We start from the raw sequence: 19,635 nt of genomic DNA on the forward strand, positions 1-19,635 counted from the left end.
GGCTCTAATGTAACAAAATGTGTAAAAAGTCAAGGGGTCTGAATATTTTCCGAAGGCACTGTAGGTATTCCATTTCCATTCCCTTCCCTTGGGTCTCCAAATTTCATCCCCGCAAATTATGAGGACATACAATAAACATGTTGAATAATGGCACAGTGCATGGAGAATGCTGTTATTTCTATCAGAAAAAAAGAAAGTAGATGCTTTTTCCACTTGGAACCTGGTTAGCTCAACCTTTTTCATGGTTTCCTTGAGCGTAAAGGTGGTGAAATTATGAGGGAATTAAGTCAAGGTCAGAATATGGAGTATCTGTAGACACTCCTCCTCCAAACCTTCATTTGATCTCCACCCCAAATGAATAGCTGGTGAATAGCATGATATTATCATGCTTAAGTTCAAGGTCAGAATACGCATAGTGAATAAAAAGATAATTAAGTTCAATTTACGCATGCATAACTCGGGTCAGAATTCCCCCTCATGCATAGTATTTTTGCAATGGATCATGCATAGGAACTCAAGATAGTGCATTTTTATTGTTACAAAGCAGAAATCTTTATGCCCCCTGTATTCAAATGTTGCACGCCTCGGACTGAGACGTGGTCAGCAGATGATAAACCTGAACCTGAATTAACAGGGTGAAATTATGAGACTGAGAAATGTTAGTAGTGTTCAATAGTAGGCACTCCAAGATTTATTCAAATATTGTTCTTTTTTGTTCTCAAAATCAATTATACAGTACATTACAATTTTATTGTAGTATTACATTTTCCCATTCCATATTCCAGTATCAAAAATAAAAGGTCTCAGGTTCCAAAAAACAATCACCATACATCTACACATTCACATTTGTTACGTGTGACGTGTTTTTCTACAGGACAATGACCCAGCACACATCCAGGCTGTGTAAGGGCTATTTTACCAAGAATGAGAGTGATGGAGTGCTGCATCAGATGACCTGGCCTCCACAATCCCCTGACCTCAACCCAATTGAGATGGGTTGGGATGAGTCGGAACGGCATAGTGAAGGAAAAGCAGCCAACAAGTGCTCAGCATATGTGGGAACTCCAAGACTGTTGGAAAAGCATTCTAGGTGAAGCTGGTTGAGAGAATGCCAAGAGTGTGCAAAGTTGTCATCAAAGCAAAGGGTGGCTATTTGAAGAATCTCAAATATAAAATATATTTTGATTTGTTTAACACTTTTTGGGTTACTACATGATTCCATATGTGTTCTTTCATAGTTTTGATGTCTTCACTTATTCTACAATGTAGAAAATAGTAAAAAATAAAGAAAAAGCCTTGAATGAGTAGGTGTGTCCAAACTTTTGACTGGTACTGTGTATATATATATATATATATTTGTGTGTGTCACACAAACATAAAATAAGCAGGGGTCTGGCCCCCCTTGAGGTTATTGAGAGAGCAGCCAAGGAAGTAAGAGAAGGGAAGAAGTCCATTAGAGCAGCAGCAAGGGATGAAAAAATAGACTGAATGACACTGAAGAGGTACATTGACAAACATAACATGTATCTGTGCAAAATACAGGCTATGATAGAGGAGCAGAGGCACACAAGGTCTTATCTGAGTCTGAGCTTGCTTAACATATCACGAATCTCGTGGTCCAGTTTCATGGGCTTCAAATACAGATAACTTTCCTACGAATTGGCACTACTAAACAATATCCCAGTCCCAGACAACTGATCAAGCAATGGAAGGGTAAGTGATATTGAACAGAGAGATCTATATCTGAATCAGTGGAGGCTCCTCAGAGGAGGACCATCCTCCTCAGTGAATTTCATAAAAAAGTGTTTCACTAACATTAAAAAGTTATCATTTTTAGATAAAACTATACAAAATATATTAACATGTCACCAAATAATTGATTAGAACATACTGTTTTGCAATGAGGACAGCTAGCTTCCGTCCTCCTCTGGGTACATTGACTTCAATACAAAACCGAGGAGGCTCATGGTTGTCACCCCCTTCCATAGACTTACACAGTAATTATGACAACTTCCGGAGGACATCCTCCAGAGCTGTTGCAGCATGAACTGACATGTTGTCCACCCAATCAAAGGATCCGAAAATTAATCTAGTACTGAAAGCATAAGCTACAGCTAGCTAGCACTGCAATGCATAAAATGTGGTGAGTAGTAGACTCAAAGAGAGAGAAAGACAATATTTGAAGGAGGAGTGCGAGAGCGAGAGAGCTAGCTATATTTCGTCATTTTCTTTTCACTTACATAGCTAGCACATACAGCTAGGTAATTTAGCCTTCTCAAACACCCGGCTCAAACAGAGGGATGCTATATTAGCTAGCTGGCTATGACTATCCAACACTGGAACTCTTCCAATTCAAGGTAAGCTTTAGGTTTTACTAATTTATTGCCACCTGGGCCCGCTCGATATAACTGCTAAACTGCTTACTGACTGTACGCGGTACTGCATGATTGTAGCGGGTTTACTAACGTGTTAGTTCTATTAGCTATGTTGACTATGACGTTACTTTAGCTAATATGGTGACAACTATGTAGGCTGTGTGTAGCGGTTATGATATGGTTTGGCTTGGAAAGGTTTTTTCAATTGGTCACAGACAGCTGATGTGTTGTGCATTGAAGTCCACAAGCGAAGGGAAAAGGTGAGAGGAAAAGAGTGCATAGATGCGAGAAGGAATACAACGAGCTGTTTGTATGTAGCTATGAAAGTGATCTGTTTATGTGTGATCAAGGGTGTATTCATTCTGCCGATTCTGTTGAAAAACTTTTCTTAAAAGGACGCAAACGGAACGGAACGGGGATAAATATACCTGAATCTGTCCAATAGAAACTCTTGTTTGAAACTGTTGGACTAATGATTACACCCTAGATCAGCTAGATGCAGGCAAGAGTGTGCAAGGCGTTATTGAATGTGTCACTGTCTGTCAATGTGTCACTGTCTGTCACCTCAAATCTTTCTCTCGACCGGTGTTCACCTATGTTGTAAACTTTCATTCATAGATTTGTATATATGGAAAATTAGAGTATCATGTAGTAGCGTAAACCTATCGATGTTACACTGAACTGGGTGAATGGAATATGAATGAATCTTAAACGGCACCGACCGAACAGATCTGAATGTAGGCATACATTTAAGATATACCACACCCCCATTCCATGAATTAAATGTTGACCTACCAGCACCATCACCCACTTACCCCAAGGCGGCTCAACTTACCCTATCACCAGGCTCAACTTACCCCATATCCGGGGTAAGTTGTGCCAAGATACCACTTTTTTTTTTGGACAAGCTATGTTTTCAAAACTGTTTTGTCAATGTCATTTGTCTTTTATTTTTCTAAATTGAAATTGTAAACGTTGGTTTACAAAAATAAAATTAGTTATGCAATGTTGAAAATCCAATAAAAAGGTTAACAGGTAGCCTAGCGGTTAAGAGGCAGATACAAATAAACAGTTGAAACAGTTATTCAATACAATGCATAATTGTTTAAGCCAATTTTCAACGCTATTTGTGATACAATTAGCTGATTTCCCATGGCCACCAATGACTGGTTCTTGGTCCCCGCTTGGCCACCCCATTAAACAAATCCTAGAAATGCCCTGTATCTCTCCCCATGAGGCTAGTCGAAGCTCCTGAGAACTGTTCAGACTAACCAGGCAGTAAGTGCCCTCATCACATCACTTAAGCCAGCCACAGGCCCAGCTCTATTAGGTTAGCCAGGGACAGAGAGAGGAGAGGACCATGTCCATGTTACACAACCCTCATTTACCAGATCTGACAGATAGTTAGACTATGGTTCAGTCCCAAATAGCACCCTATTCCCTATATAGTGCACTTGGGCCCTGGCCAAAAGTAGTGCACTATATAGGGAGTAGGGTGCCATTTTTGGATCGCAACCTGTGTTTCTGGTGTGCTTAGCTTAAAGCAGTGTGTATGTCACTGTCTGTAGATATGAGTACAGAGCAGCATATTAGGGGATGTATGTATTTGACTGATATATGGAGTTGTGGATCTGTTGTGGATGGTTAGAGGCATTTTGAGCTTTGATGGTCTGTTTTTGATCTATAGTTTCCTGTCCAAGCTTATCTGTGCATGAAGCTTATCTGTGTATTTGTACATAAGAACAAGTACACTGCTCAAAAAAAATAAAGGGAACACTAAAAGAACACATCCTAGATCTGAATTAATGAAATAATCTTTATTAAATACTTTTTTCTTTACATAGTTGAATGTGCTGACAACAAAATCACACAAAAATGATCAATGGAAATCAAATGTATCAACCCATGGAGGTCTGGATTTGGAGTCACCCTCAAAATTAAAGTGGAAAACCACACTACAGGCTGATCCAACTTTGATGTAATGTCCTTAAAACAAGTCAAAATGAGGCTCAGTAGTGTGTGTGTGGCCTCCACGTGCCTGTATGACCTCCCTACAGGTGGTGGCGGATGGTCTCCTGAGGGATCTCCTCCCAGACCTGGACTAAAGCATCCGCCAACTCCTGGACAGTCTGTGGTGCAACGTGCCGTTGGTGGATGGAGCGAGACATGATGTCCCAGATGTGCTCAATTGGATTCAGGTCTGGGGAACGGGCGGGCCAGTCCATAGCATCAATGCCTTCCTCTTGCAGGAACTGCTGACACACTCCAGCCACATGAGGTCTAGCATTGTCTTGCATTAGGAGGAACCCAGGGCCAACCGCACCAGCATATGGTCTCACAAGGGGTCTGAGGATCTTATCTCGGTACCTAATGGCAGTCAGGCTACCTCTGGCGAGCACATGGAGGGCTGTGCGGCCCCCTAAAGAAATGCCACCCCACACCATGACTGACCCACCGCCAAACCGGTCATGTTGGAGGATGTTGCAGGCAGCAGAACGTTCTCCACGGCATCTCCAGACTCTGTCACGTCTGTCACGTGCTCAGTGTGAACCTGCTTTCATCTGTGAAGAGCACAGGGCGCCAGTGGCGAATTTGCCAATCTTGGTGTTCTCTGGCAAATGCCAAACGTCCTGCACGGTGTTGGGCTGTAAGCACAACCCCCACCTGTGGACGTCGGGCCCTCATACCACCCTCATGGAGTCTGTTTCTGACCGTTTGAGCAGACACATGCACATTTGTGGCCTGCTGGAGGTCATTTTGCAGGGCTCTGGCAGTGCTCATCCTGCTCCTCCTTGCACAAAGGCGGAGGTAGCAGTCCTGCTGCTGGGTTGTTGCCCTCCTACGGCCTCCTCCACGTCTCCTGATGTACTGGCCTGTCTCCTGGTAGCGCCTCCATGCTCTGGACACTACGCTGACAGACACAGCAAACCTTCTTGCCACAGCTCGCATTGATGTGCCATCCTGGATGAGCTGCACTACCTGAGCCACTTGTGTGGGTTGTAGACTCCGTCTCATGCTACCACTAGAGTGAAAGCACCGCCAGCATTAAAAAGTGACCAAAACATCAGCCAGGAAGCATAGGAACTGAGAAGTGGTCTGTGGTCACCACCTGCAAAACCAGTCCTTTATTGGGGGTGTCTTGCTAATTGCCTATAATTTCCACCTGTTGTCTATTCCATTTGCACAACAGCATGTGAAATGTATTGTCAATCAGTGTTGCTTCCTAAGTGGACAGTTTGATTTCACAGAAGTGTGATTGACTTGGAGTTACATTGTGTTGTTTAAGTGTTCCCTTTATTTTTTTGAGCAGTGTACATAAACAGCCTTCTTTCTCTCTCTCTCTCCCTCTGAGGAAATCCCATTCCAGTATAACTACTAGACAGACATTACTCTGGATCCACAGGGATAGAAAAAGGTTGGCCACCCAATAATTATGTAGATAAGGAGGGCCAAAGGGGATGATATGATTACATTTTAGTCATTTAGCAGACGCTCTTATCCAGAGCGACTTACAAGGAGACAAGCATAGAGCTACCTGAAATGAACTGAGAGAAACCCACTCAAAACATGGGAACATGTACCCACCGGAGTCCGGGGTTAGATTCCGAAAGGGAAATACGAAAGGGGAATGAGATTCCATTCTCCCTTTAAAAAGACGTGGTTCAGTGAAGAGCTATTGTCGTGGAACCATTTTCTTCACCTGGAGCTAACAGCAGTCCTAACAGAATTAAAGGCAGTTGGTCTGATCACAGACAGCCTATCTACCCCTCACTCACCCAGTCTGCTCGTTTCCTGTTTCCAGTGTGTAACCTCATTAACGGTCCCCCTCCTTCCCGTCACTGTGCCCCACAGCAGCAGTCCTGATCTCTCTCTCTCTCATCTTTTTCTCTCCTTCTTTTGTCAATCTCCCTCTCTCATTCTCTCTCTTTCATTTACTCCTTTCTGCTCTCCTGAGTTCATACAGACTATAGATTGCACTTTTGCATGCCTTGGAAAACAGGTTGTTCTATGGCAGAGAGCCTTAAAAAATACACTGATACACACGCACACACACACCCACAACACACACAGAAGCTGATGCCAAAGCCTTACAGAGGTGATAAAATAAATCTGTCTGAGCTCCAGTGAGTATATCAACATTAGATTAAGGAAACATAAATGAGTACAGTCCATTACAGGAGACAAGCCCACAGGAAATTAAAGAGGAAGATAATGAAGGATGGAGGGAGATCAGCAAGAGAGATGGATGGATGCAGGGACTTCAGAGAGGGAAAGAGGTGAGCAATCAGGCTGTCTTCGTAGGGAGTTCCCCATTGCCCTACCATTGACAATGTTTAGACTCTCTTTGAGATACTGTAGATGACCCAATAAGAGGGCTTTCCAATGTCCACTATCTCACGCTCTCCCTGCCCTGTCCTAGTAAACTCTGATATGAGGAGGTCAGATACGGAGGAGTCAGCCTGAACCCCCTCACCAGTCATGGTCATGGGTCATCACTGGCTCTCAGATCACCAGGGGCATTGAGGGATTCTCTGTAAACACACTCGTATATCAGAGTCACACCAGACCCTTTTCATAAGGTTGAGAGGGAAGCTGGACCACACAGACACATGCAAACACACACACTTTGTCTCTCGTCTGCCTATATTGCCTATACAGTTGAAGTCGGAAGTTTACATACACTTAGGTTGGAGTCATTAAAACTTATTTTTCAACCACTCCACACATTCCTTGTTAACAAACTATAGTTTTGGCAAGTTGGTTAGGACATCTACTTTGTGCATGACACAAGTAATTTTTCCAACAATTGTTTACAGACAGATTATTTCACTTATAATTCACTGTATCACAATTCCAGTGGGTCAGAAGTTTACATACACTAAGTTGACTGTGCCTTTAAACAGCTTGGGAAATTCCAGAAAATGATGTCATGGTTTTAGAAGCTTCTGATAGGCTAATTGACATCATTTGAGTCAATTGGAGGTGTACCTGTGGATGTATTTCTAGGCCTACCTTCAAACTCAGTGCCTCTTTGCTTGACATCATGGGAAAATCAAAAGATTTCAGCCAAGACCTCCACAAGTCTGGTTCATCCTTGGGAGCAATTTCCAAACGCCTGAAGGTACCACGTACATCTGTACAAACAGTAGTATGCAAGTATAAACACCATGGGACCACGCAGCTGTCATGCCGCTCAGGAAGGAGACATGTTCTGTCTCCCAGAGATGAACGTACTTTGGTGCGAAAAGTGCAAATCAATCTCAGAACAACAGCAAAGGACCTTGTGAAGATGCTGGAGGTAACAGGTACAAAGGTATCTATATCCACAGCAAAACGAGTCCTATATCGACATAACCTGAAAGGCCGCTCAGCAAGGAAGAAGCCACTGCTCCAAAACCGCCATAAAAAAAGCCACACTACGGTTTGCAACTGCATATGGGGACAAAGATCGTACTTTTTGGAGAAATTTCCTCTGGTCTGATGAAACAAAAATAGAACTGTTTGGCCATAATGATCATCATTACGTTTGGAGGAAAAAGGTGGACTTGCAAGCTGAAGAACACCATCCCAATGTAAACTTCCGATTTCAACTGTATGTAGTTAGATTACCATACATTCCTTTACCTCACGCCACTCCCCAACTGTTCCATCTGAGGGAGGGAGAGATAGGATGGGATGGAGAGAGTGAAAGAAAGAGAGCGAGAGAGAATGAGTCTGTCTATAAACAGTGAAATGTAATGACTGATTAATCCCCAGCCATCACATTATTGTTGATTTATATCTAAAACATTCCATTACTGCACATCTCCATAACCACATTCCATTACACACACACACACACACACACACACACACACACACACACACACACACACACACACACACACACACTACACCACACATTTCGCACACACACATAAACACAACATGTCCCCACCGGATTCTGTTGTTTGATTCCGAAAGGGAAATACAAAAAGGGAAATGAGAGTCCATTCTCCCTTTAAAAAGACATGGTTCAGTGAAGATCCATTGTCGAGAATCATTTTCTTCACCTGGAGCTAACAGCAGTCCTAACAGAATTAAAGGGAGTCGGTCTGATCACAGACAGCCTATCTACCCCTCATTCACCCATTCTACTCATTTCCTGTTTCCAGTGTGTAACCTCATTAACGGTCCCCCTCCTTCCATTCCAAGCCTTGGTGTTCTGTCTATGTTCTGAAGCTGCTTCACGAAATCTCTCTCTCTATCCATCATTCTCTTTCTACACTCTCTCGCTCTCTCCGGCTCTCTCTCACGCTTGGTGTCCGTTCCTCTCTCTGTTTGACATTCACTATCGCTCTTTCACACCTTTTTCTCCTTTTATCAGTGTATGTCAACCTCCCTCTCTCATTCGCTTTCTTTCATTCACTCGTTTCCGCTTTCCTGAGTTCATAGACTGTAGATTGCACTTTTGCATGCCTTGGAAAACAGGTTGTTCTATGGCAGAGAGCCTTAAAACATACAGTACACACACACACACCACACACCCACAACACACACAGAAGCTGATGCCAAAGCCTTACAGAGGTGATAAAAGAAATCTGTCTGAGCTCCAGTGAGTATATCAACATTAGATTAAGGAAACGTAAATGAGTACAGTCCATTACAGGAGACAAGCCCACAGGAAATTAAAGAGGAAGAGAATGAAGGATGGAGGGAGATCAGCAAGGGAGATGGATGGATGCAGGGACTTCAGAGAGGGAAAGAGGTGAGCAATCTGGCTGTCTTCATAGGGAGTTCCCCATTGACCTACCATTGACAATGTTTAGACTCTCTGAGGTGAATGACCCAATAAGAGTGCTTTCCCATGTCCACTAACTCACGCTCCCCCTGCCCTGTCCTAGTAAACTCTGATATGTGGGGGTCAGATACGGGGGGGTCAGCCTGAACCCCCTCACCAGTCATGGTCATGGGTCATCACTGGCTCTCAGGTCACCAGGGGCATTGAGGGATTCTCTGTAAACACACTCGTATATCAGAGTCACACCAGACCCTTTTCACAAGGTTGAGAGGGAAGCTGGACCACACAGACACATGCAAACACACACACTCTGTCTCTCGTCTGCCTATATTGCCTATATGTAGTTAGATTACCATACATTCCTTTACCTCACGCCACTCCCCAACTGTTCCATCTGATGGAGGGAGAGATAGGATGGGATGGAGAGAGTGAAAGAAAGAGAGCGAGAGAGAATGAGTCTGTCTATAAACAGTGAAATGTAATGACTGATTAATCCCCAGCCATCACATTATTGTTGATTTATATCTAAAACATTCCATTACTGAACATCTCCATAACCACATTCCATTCCATTCACACATACACGCACACACTACACACATTTCGAACACACTTGTATATCAGCGTCACACCAGAGCTTTGTCTCGTCCACCCTTTTCTGACCCTTTTCAAAAGGGTGCCTATATTGCCCAGGGGAGAGTGGGGTAAGTTGAGCCAAAGGGTAAGTTGAGCCACCCTTGTTTCTAAGAAACCGTTAAAAAAATGTATCATTTTACCAAAATTAGGACGAGGTCATCATTTCATGGAGTCTGTGAAGGAAGAAACCACATGGAACGTAACCACAAGTTACGTCCCAAAAAACGGATTTTCACCAAGTCAAATTTATTTATTATGTTAGAGGTTTCATGACGGTTGTATCTAAACCAAATTAGATAATTGTAAGATTGTTCTATACATCATTTGGGGTCTCCATAAGCTTCAATATGAGGTCCTAAACATAGCATGAAAGTGCATCTGTGTAGCTGTGTGGGCTAATATACACTGCTCAAAAAAATAAAGGGAACACTAAAATAACACATCCTAGATCTGAATGAATGAAATAATCTTATTAAATACTTTTTTCTTTACATAGTTGAATGTGCTGACAACAAAATCACACAAAAATTATCAATGGAAATCAGATTTATCAACCCATGGAGGTCTGTATTTGGAGTCACCCTCAAAATTAAAGTGGAAAACCACACTACAGGCTGATCCAACTTTGATGTAATGTCCTTAAAACAAGTCAAAATGAGGCTCAGTAGTGTGTGTGGCCTCCACGTGCCTGTATGACCTCCTTACAACGCCTGGGCATGCTCATGATGAGGTGGAGGATGGTCTCCTGAGGGATCTCCTCCCAGACCTGGACTAAAGCATCCGCCAACTCCTGGACAGTCTGTGGTGCAACGTGGCGTTGGTGGATGGAGCGAGACATGATGTCCCAGATGTGCTCAATTGGATTCAGTTCTGGGGAACAGGCGGGCCAGTCCATAGCATCAATGCCTTCCTCTTGCAGGAACTGCTGACACACTCCAGCCACATGAGGTCTAGCATTGTCTTGCATTAGGAGGAACCCAGGGCCAACCGCACCAGCATATGGTCTCACAAGGGGTCTGAGGATCTCATCTCGGTACCTAATGGCAGTCAGGCTACCTCTGGCGAGCACATGGAGGGCTGTGCGGCCCCCCAAAGAAATGCCACCCCACACCATGACTGACCCACCGCCAAACCGGTCATGCTGGAGGATGTTGCAGGCAGCAGAACGTTCTCCACGGCGTCTCCAGACTCTGTCACGTCTGTCACATGTGCTCAGTGTGAACCTGCTTTCATCTGTGAAGACCAATCTTGGTGTTCTCTGGCAAATGCCAAACATCCTGCACGGTGTTGGGCTGTAAGCACAACCCCCACCTGTGGACGTCGGGCCCTCATACCACCCTCATGGAGTCTGTTTCTGACCGTTTGAGCAGACACATGCACATTTGTGGCCTGCTGGAGGTCATTTTGCAGGGCTCTGGCAGTGCTGCTCCTGCTCCTCCTTGCACAAAGGCGGCGGTAGCAGTCCTGCTGCTGGGTTGTTGCCCTCCTATGGCCTCCTCCACGTCTACTGATGTACTGGCCTGTCTCCTGGTAGCGCCTCCATGCTCTGGACACTACGCTGACAGATACAGCAAACCTTCTTGCCACAGCTCGCATTGATGTGCCATACTGGATGAGCTGCACTACCTGAGCCACTTGTGTGGGTTGTAGACTCCGTCTCATGCTACCACTAGAGTGAAAGCACCGCCAGCATTCAAAAGTGACCAAAACATCAGCCAGGAAACATAGGAACTGAGGAACTGCAAAACCACTCCTTTATTGGGGGTGTCTTGCTAATTGCCTATAATTTCCACCTGTTGTCTATTCCATTTGCACAACAGCATGTGAAATTTATTGTCAATCAGTGTTGCTTCCTAAGTGGATAGTTTGATTTCACAGAAGTGTGATTGACTTGGAGTTACATTGTGTTGTTCAAGTGTTCCCTTTATTTTTTTGAGCAGTGTAGTCAAAATGTTTGCCTTGTGGTAAGTTGAGCCAATGGCAAGTTGAGCAAATTGAAGTGTTTTCTTCCCAGGTGTAATGCAAGGCATTATCACTGGGATATGAGGTAACAACAGGGTCTGTCCTATGTTCAAAGTGTTTTAAAAAGTACAAAGTGTTATGTGTTAAGCCTGTGTTAAAAGATGCTTAAAATAGGCCTCCCGAGTGGCGCAGTGGTCAAAGGCACTGCATCACAGTGCTAGTTGTGCCACTAGAGATCCTGGTTTGAGTCCAGGCTCTGTCGCAGCCGGCCGCGACTGGGAGACCCATGAGGCGGCGCACAATTGGCCCAGCGTTGTCCTGGTTAGGGGAGGGTTTGGTCGGCCGGAATGTCCTTGTCCCATTGTGCTCTAGCGACTCCTGTGGCGGGCCGGGTGCATGCACACTGACACGGTCGCCAGGTGTACGGTGTTTCCTCCGACACATTGGTGCTGCTGGGTTCCAGGTTAAGCGGGCATTGTGTCAAGAAGCAGTGCGGCTTAACTTACCTTGTACCATCCTGATCTCGCAAGCTCACATTCTGTTTCGCTACAAAGATTTGTATGAGGCTAGGTACGTTTTGCCAAGATAACACTTTTTTTTAGACAAGCAATGTTTTCAAAACTATAATGTTTACATTAACTTTGATTATTTCCAGGGATACACAACATCCTGAAATATATGTTGATACCTTTGTTAGAATAAATACTATATTTCCCTTGACGGAGTAATGCCAAATGTTAAAAATAATGGCAAAATTTACCTCACTCTCCTCTATATGTAGTTAGATTACCATACATTCCTTTACCTCACGCAACTCCAACTATTCCATATAAGGGAGGGAGAGATAGGAAGGGATGGAAAGAGACAGACCTATAGAAAGAGAATGAGTCCGTCTCTAAACAGTAAAATGTATCAACTGATTAATCCCCAGCCATCACATACAGTGAGGGAATGAAGTATTTGATCCCCTGCTGATTTTGTATGTTTGCCCACTGACAAAGACATGATCAGTCTATCATTTTAATGGTAGGTTTATTTGAACAGTGAGAGACAGAATAACAACAAAACAATCCAGAAAAACGCATGTCAAAAATGTTATAAATTGATTTGCATTTTAATGAGGGAAATAAGTATTTGACCCCTCTGCAAAACATGACTTAGTGCTTGGTGGCAAAACCCTTGTTGGCAATCACAGAGGTCAGACGTTTCTTGTAGTTGGCCACCAGGTTTGCACACATCTCAGGAGGGATTTTGTTCCACTTCTCTTTGCAGATCTTCACCAAGTTATTAAGGTTTCGAGGCTGACGTTTGGCAACTCGAACCTTCAGCTCCCTCCACAGATTTTCTATGGGATTAAGGTCTGGAGACTGGCTAGGCCTCTCCAGGACCTTAATGTGCTTTTTCTTGAGCCACTCCTTTGTTAACTTGGCCATGTGTTTTGGGTCATTGTCCTGCTGGAATACCCATCCACGACCCATTTTCAAGCCCTGGCTGAGGGAAGGAGGTTCTCACCCAAGATTTGACGGTACATGGCCCCGTCCGTCGTCCCTTTGATGCGGTGAAGTTGTCCTGTCCCCTTAGCAGAAAAACACCCCCAAAGCATAATGTTTCCACCTCCATGTTTGACGGCGGGGATGGTGTTCTTGGGGTCATAGGCAGCATTCCTCCTCCTCCAAACACGGCGAGTTGAGTTGATGCCAAAGAGCTCGATTTTGGTCTCATCTGACCACAACACTTTCACCCAGTTCTCCTCTGAATCATTCAGATGTTCATTGGCAAACTTCAGACGGCCCTGTATATGTGCTTTCTTGAACAGGGGGACATTGCGGGCACTGCAGGATTTCAGTCCTTCATGGCGTAGTGTGTTAACCAATTGTTTTCTTGGTGACTATGGTCCCAGCTGCCTTGAGATCATTGGCTAGATCCTCCCGTGTAGTTCTGGGCTGATTCCTCACCGATCTCATGATCATTGCAACTCCACGAGGTGAGATCTTGCATGGAGCCCCAGGCCAAGGGAGATTGACAGTTATTTTGTGTTTCTTCCATTTGCGAATAATCGCACCAACTGTTGTCACCTTCTCACCAAGCTGCTTGGCGATGGTCTTGTAGCCCATTCCAGCCTTGTGTAGGTCTACAATCTTGTCCCTGACATCCTTGGAGAGCTCTTTGGTCTTGGCCATGGTGGAGAGTTTGGAATCTGATTGATTGATTGCTTCTGTGGACAGGTGTCTTTTATACAAGTAACAAACTGAGATTAGGAGCACTCCCTTTAAGAGTGTGCTCTAATCTCAGCTCGTTACCTGTATAAAAGACACCTGGGAGCCAGAAATCTTTCTGATTGAGAGGGGGTCAAATACTTATTTCCCTCATTAAAATGCAAATCAATTTATAACATTTTTGACATGCATTTTTCTGGATTTTTTTGTTGTTATTCTGTCTCACTGTTCAAATAAACCTACCATTAAAATTATAGACTGATCATTTCTTTGTCAGTGGGCAAACGTACAAAATCAGCAGGGGATCAAATACTTTTTTCCCTCACTTTAACTGTTGATTTATATCTAAAAAATTCCATTAGTGCATAATAAAACAAATTCCATTCACACCCTAATAGTTGTGCAAAGTTGGTAGAATATTATTCACAGCTGTAATGGCTGCCAAAGGTGCTTTCACTAAGTATTAACTCTGGAGTGTGAAGACAGACGCAATTATTGTTGAAAAATGAATTAGGAAAATGTTCTTTAAGTTTCTTTCACTTTGAAGATTTGGAGTTGGTTGTGTAGATCTGCAGGAAGAAAAATCTAATGTAATCTCTTTTTTAAATAGAATTTTAAGGTGGCAAAATGGAAAGACTCTCGAAGGGGTGTGTAGACTTTCACTAGGCGCTGTTGCACATACACACAAACATACATCGCACTGTGAACTCACACTGTTCTGGTATAGATTGGAAGTGTTAAGCAGATGCAGGTTTCACACATGGGCTGCGACAGGGTCATACTGTGTCTTGAGGGGGAAGAGAGGGGAGGCAGCGAGAAAGATGGAGAAGAGATGGAGAGCAGAGGGAGAGCAGGGGAATGGGGGGGTCGAGAAAGAGGGAGAGAGAAAGATGGAAAGCAGGGGGTTAGAGTGGGTAGGAAACAGTGATAAAGATGGAACTTTCCTACCATGTGAATGTTGAAGTGATACACTCACTGGCCAGTTTATTAGGTACACCAACCTAGTACGGGATCGGACCCCCCTTTGTCTCCAGAACAGCCTGAATTATTCTGGGCATAGATTCTACAAGGTGCCAGAAACATTCCACAGGGATGTTGGTCCATGCTGACGCGATGGCATCACGCAGTTGCTGCAGATTGGAAGGTGGTACATTCATGCTGTGAACAGCCCAAAGATGCTCTATTGGGTTTGGTCAGCAACAATGTTTAGATACGCTGTGGTGTTCAATCATTGCTCAATTAGTATCATTGGACCTAACGTGTGTCAGGAAAACATTCCCCACAGAAGTGGAACCCGGTGTGGTCGTCTGCTGCAATAGCCCATCCGTGACGAGGATCGACGAGTTGTGCGTTCCGAGATGTCGTTCTGCACTTTGCCATTATTTGTCTCTTTGTGGCCTGCCTGTTAGCTTGCATGATTCTTGCCATTCTACTTCGATCTCTCTCATCAATGAGCTGTTTTTGCCCACGGGACTGCTGCTGACTGGATGTTTTTTGTTTGTCGCACCATTCCCGGTAAACCCTAGACACTGTCGTGCGTGAAAAGCCCAGGGGGGCGGCCGTTTCTGAGATACTGGATCCGGTGCGCCTCGTTTTGCCCATTCTAATGTTCAATCGAGCAGTAATTTTTTTTTTTTTTTTTTTGTCATTTAGCAGACGCTCTTATCCAGAGCGACTTACAGGATGAAATTAGGGTTAAGTGCCTTGCTCAAGGGCACATCGACAGATTTTTCACCTAGGCGGCTCGGGGATTAGAACCAGCGACCTTTCGGTTACTGGCACAACGCTCTTACCCACTAAGCTACCAGCCGGCCCAGTAACTGAATGCCACTGTCTGTAGGAGCGATCCCTTTTCATGAACGGGGTGGTGTATCTAATAAACTGGCTGTTGAGTGTATCTTGCTGCATAGTACTGTCACGGTTTCGGCCGAGGCTGCTCCTCCTCCTGGTTCGGGCAGGCATCGGAGGTCGTCGTCCCCGGAGTACTAGCTGCCACCGATCTATGTTTCATGTTCGTTTGTTTTGGTCTTGATGTTGTACACCTGTGTCTAGTTAGTCCTCATTAGTGTTCTATTTAAGTCTCGTTGGGTGTGTCTGTGTTTGTGTGTGATTATTTTCTGTCGTGTGTTGTGCTTGTATTTTCGCTCGGTTGAGCTTCACTCCACTGTGTTGGAGCGTTTACGCACATGTTTAGTGCGCCTTTTGTTTGTGTCGCCTTCGTGCGTAGTTTCGCCTTCGGGCAAGTTTTGTTCGTATTTTCCTTGTTCGAATTTGAACTAAAGTCTTTTGGACTATACTTCGGTGTCCTGCGCTTGATTCCACCACTACACCCACCTACAGCGTTCTTGACAGAAGAACCCACCAAGACAGGACCAAGCAGCGTGAGGAAGAGAGAGGATGGACCTGGGATCAGTGGAGTAGGAGTCTCGACTGGGCCAAGCCAAGTGAAGAGCAGAGAGGTTGGACTTTGGAGCAGTGGGGTGAGAGTCTGGCGAGAACAAGGGAGGCCTGGTCCACGGGGAGGAGAGACCCCCAGAAAATTTTTAGGGGGGGGCTCACGTCGTGGGACGACGGGGCAGCAGGAGGCCGCGATGGAGGCGGTCCAGCGGGTGCGCAGAGGAGGCCGCCAGGTTAAGGGGGCCACTGGTCACAGAGGAGAGGGAAAGTGTGGAGGCACGGCGAGAGGTACTGGGGTGTGTTACCAGTCCGGTCGGGCCCGTTCCTGATCTCTGCGTAGGGCCAGTGGTGTGTGTCCCCAGTGCGGTCCGGTCTGTTCCTGCTCTCCGCATCGAGCCTGTGGTACGCTTCGTCAGCCCAGTCCGGCCCATTCCTGCTCCCCGCACCAAGTCTGTGGTGCGTCTCGTCAGCCCGGCTCGGCCCGTTCCTGCTCTCCACACCAAGCCAGTGGTGTGCGTCGTCAGTCCAGCACGGCCCGTGCCTGTTCCCCGCACCAAGCCAGGGGTGCGTATCGTCAGCCTGGTCCGGTCCATTCCTGCTCCACGCACCAAGCCAGGGGTGCGTATCGTCAGCCCGGTCCGGCCAGTTGCTACTCCACGCACCAAGCCAGGGGTGCGTAACGTCAGCCCGGTCCGGTCCATTCCTGCTCCACGCACAAAGCCAGGGGTGTGTATCGTCAGCCCGGTCCGGCCAGTTGCTACTCCACGCACCAAGCCAGGGGTGCGCATCGTCAGCCCGGTCCGGCCAGTTGCTACTCCACGCACCAAGCCAGGGGTGCGATCGTCAGCCCGGTCCGGTCGTTCCTGCTCCACGCACCCAAGCCAGGGGTGCGTGTCGTCAGTCCGGCTCGGCCAGCGGGGCCAGACCCGGACCAGGGGTACTTTGGGGGGTTGGAGAGGAGTGGGGATCGGGCCCAGAGCCGGATCCGCCGCCAAGGCGGAGTGCCCACCCGGTCCCACCCCTGTGGTATTTAGTTGGCGCGGTCGGAGTCCTTTAGGGGGGGGTACTGTCACGCCCTGGCTCTGGGGACACTGTTATGTTGAGCCAGGGTGTGTAGATCTATGTTCTCTATTTCTATGTTGGCCTGAGTGACTCCCAATCAGAGGCAACGAGTGTCAGCTGTTTGCTGGTTGTCTCTGATTGGGAGCCATATTTAAACTGTCGGTTTTTCCTTGGGTTTTTGTGGGTTCTTGTTTCAAGTTGGTTGTGTTTGACCGTGTACTGTCACGTTACCGTCTTTGTTGTTTTGATCGCGTTTCGCTCAATAAAGAGTATGTTTGCCTGCAACGCTGCGCCTTGGTCCTCATCTGTTCCCGACGTTCGTGACAAGTACTAGCTAGCAGCGTACTGATGGGGCCTGCGGTCTCTCCCTGCCTCCTGAAAAGTCACACCCTTAAACTCTCACCAAACAACAAACACTCTCACATAGAACATCACACGCAAAAACCTAATACAAAGACACGCACACACACACACACACGCATGAACAAACACACACACATCCTGCACTTTGATGACACTGTGCCATTATCCAAACGACCACTCCAAACGGTCAGGATCCAAACATGAAAAGAACACAAACATACGCACCCACACCCCAAATGGAACTCTCTGAGCCATCTAAATGTCTCTCTTTGCTGATAAGGAGAACACCACCACTTCCTCTCCTTGGGCAGATGAGGAGGACTGATTTACCCAGCTGTACTTAGTCAGATATGATATGATATGATTACTTCATATGAACACCACGAGCCACGGCCCCCAAGAGACCAGTTAGGAGATGACAGACCATTTGACTCTGAGATTACTTATTTAAGATGAGCATCAAACATTAACTGAAGCTGTTCAATCAGAATGACTAATCTACCCTGATGTACTGTACATGTCTAAGATGGTATATGAATAATATATAGAGGAGAGGGGTTCATTATCTTTATGGATGTATTTGTGTGTCACCCATAGAGATGTGTTCTATTTAATTCTGTGGTTTCACTTCTCAAAGGACAATGAATTCAGAGATATGTGAGTGAGGGAGTGTGTGTGCGTGCGTGCATGAGTGTGTGTCTATGAGTGTGTGTGTGTGTATATGTTATATTGTAGCAATCTTTACAATTCCCACCAAGTTGGTTAACCCTATTGGCGCGATGCGAATGGTGTCTGCCTTTCACACCAGCGAACCGGGTTCGCTTCCCTGCCCCACCGTTCGCTACATTGGTGTCAGAAGTGGGATGGTGGCCATGAGGCCATCGAAATGCACAGGCGGACGTGTGAGTCGGCTTGAAAGAAAGTCGAAGCACAGGGAAATGCCTTCCCGTTCTGAGGGGGCACTGTAGCGATCCTCGCTATATGACCCAGAGGAGAGGGGTTCATTATCTTTATGGATGAATCTTTGTGTCACTTAAAGAGATACGTGTTCTATTTAATTCAGTGGTTTCGCTTCTCAAAGGACAATGAATTCAGAGATATGTGAGTGAGGGAATGTGTATGCGTGCGTGCATGAGTGTGTGTCTGAGTGTGTGTGTGTTGTGGGAGTGTGTGTATATTACATTTTGGTCACATCCATAGAGTACATAGCGTTCTGACTTCTGAGTTGAGGTTCTTCTGGCTGAACAATCAACACACAGTACACACACAGAGCAGTATGGTTAGTGGGGCCCAGGCTCTGTAATCTCACTCTCAAGCCACTGCCTTTGTCTCCGTGATGAAAGCCACTGTATTAAAACACGGATAAGATATGGATGAAGCACGGATCATGTCAGATCGGGGAATCAGGAACCATGAGGAAAAGGATTGTGGGAATTAGGGTCTAACCGTTCAAAATCCCAGAATTCCTCAGGAGTGGCCATTAGAGATTGAAATCACCATTAGAGCCCACGACGAAACAACAGAGCACTGTGTGTGTGTGTGTGTGAGAGAGAGTGAAATGACCACAGTTGACAAACATGGGGATAATAGATTTTTAAGTAATGAAAGACTCCAGAGGAGCGAGGGGAAAAAGAGAGGGGGAGAGTGAGGGGGACAGGAGCAGGGTAAAGGCCTACTGGGAATAAGGGATATTATGGGGGGTGGTGGAACAGACAGAGGCGCAACGGCGACCTGATACAACACACACACACACACACACACACACACACACACACACACACACACACACACACACAGTATACAAACACTACATTACCAAATGTATGTGGACATCTGCTCATCG

The sequence above is a fragment of the Coregonus clupeaformis genome, chromosome 28 (genome assembly GCF_020615455.1).
Source record: "Coregonus clupeaformis isolate EN_2021a chromosome 28, ASM2061545v1, whole genome shotgun sequence".
Classification (NCBI taxonomy): Eukaryota; Metazoa; Chordata; class Actinopteri; order Salmoniformes; family Salmonidae; genus Coregonus; species Coregonus clupeaformis.